The sequence below is a fragment of the Condylura cristata genome, unplaced genomic scaffold (assembly GCF_000260355.1).
Source record: "Condylura cristata isolate star-nosed mole 26May11 unplaced genomic scaffold, ConCri1.0 scaffold00005, whole genome shotgun sequence".
Lineage (NCBI taxonomy): Eukaryota > Metazoa > Chordata > Mammalia > Eulipotyphla > Talpidae > Condylura > Condylura cristata.
In genome coordinates, this window is record NW_004567106.1 from 29,522,417 (window position 1) to 29,523,890 (window position 1,474).

The following is a 1,474-nucleotide window of genomic DNA, read 5'->3' on the forward strand; positions in this document are numbered from 1 at the left end:
ACACCATGTGGGTCACCTCTGGGGCCGGGGATCAAACTCATGCTGAAGTGGCTTTAGCTTCTTAGTGCTGTGCTTTAACCCACTGTGCCACCAGGCAGGGCTGGAAATACATTTTTAAAAAAGAAAAATGGAGACTTTAAATTTTAAAGGAAGGAAACAATAGAGTTGAGATTTATTACAAAATAAAAAGGGACTTTCAAAAAATAGTATGTGTCAAACCTGCCTTGTCTACTAAGAAGAAGTCTGTCCATAAATTGTGAGATAGCCAGCCTCTTGGACACCACATACAAATAATGTCAACTGTAGTTGAAATCTACTGTTTTTCTGGAACAGTAATTTTTTTTCTAAACAGAAGGCTCCAGCATGTAAGCATAGACTATGCCCACAATCTACCCCTCAGGGGAGCAGGACTGAGGTAAAGCTGAGGTCATTTCTGAGATGCACAGTGTATCATGTCCTTGGAGGACAAAGGGATTTTCATAAATGGAAACATATACACACATCCTACTATGCAACCAGAAAAGTTGTTAAAACCCACACTCCACAGGAAAAAGATTAAAGAACGTGAACCAAAATGCTCCAATCTGCCAACTGTGCAGTTGAACAAAAATGTGCAGTATAAATTTAGAAATGAAAGGCCTCAGTGCTCAGGAGGCTAGTTCAGATTCTTTCAGTCTCAAGCAAGTCAAACATGTAGATTTAGTTGACAGTTGATAAGCAAGGTAGACAGACTGAGGAAGTATGAAGGATGGGCACGTGGGAGGAAAGACCACTTGGAAAGATGGCCCAGTTGGAAGATGGGCTGGGGCTGAGAATGAGCTGGATGACTTGTTTGCATATGGTTATTCTCAGAAAATGAATTCATAGGATCCTAACAGTCAAGGATGAGCTTTCTAAGAAAACTACAGAATATATTTGTTTAAAATATATTAAACAAATAGAAACACTTAGGAAATAGATGGCTTTTTATGGGAGAATCTCACTTTTTGTGAAGCTTAGTTTTTATCTGTAGGTTAATAAGTGCTCTTATGAGGGACGTCCTTGGTGGCACAAGAGCTTAAGTCTCAGCACTATCAAGCTATCACCAGCCGCTGTGGCCTGAGTTTGATCCCCGGCCAGGGAGGTGACCCACAGGGTGCTGCTCCCTTCAGCAGTGTATTTCAATAATCCTCCTACTCTGCTCCCCACTCTGTCTCTGGTGAATACTCTCACCCCCAGTCCCTGTGCCTCTAGTCGACATCCCAGTTCTTGTATGAATAAATAAAAATAAATATTTTATTAATAGTAATAATAATAAGGGAAACTAGGAGGAAAGGTAAGTAGTAGGTAAGGGAAAGGTCCTATGGGAATTCTTGGTACTTTGCCCATTTTTTTGTTTGTTTTAAAGATTTATTTATTTGTACATACAGAACTGGGGTACAGGCCAGAGGCTCAGGGGCGGCGAGAGGCTTCACCAGAGACAAAGTGGGGAGCA

The 1,474-nt window shown here is 41.1% G+C and overlaps 1 protein-coding gene across 1 annotated transcript in view; it reads right to left on the bottom strand.

Annotated features, from left to right (window-relative positions):
• The window catches only part of SCRN1 (secernin 1), a 53,170-nt gene that overhangs the window by 24,760 nt on the left and 26,936 nt on the right, over positions 1–1,474 (bottom strand). The gene's annotated exons all lie outside the window — the stretch shown is intronic.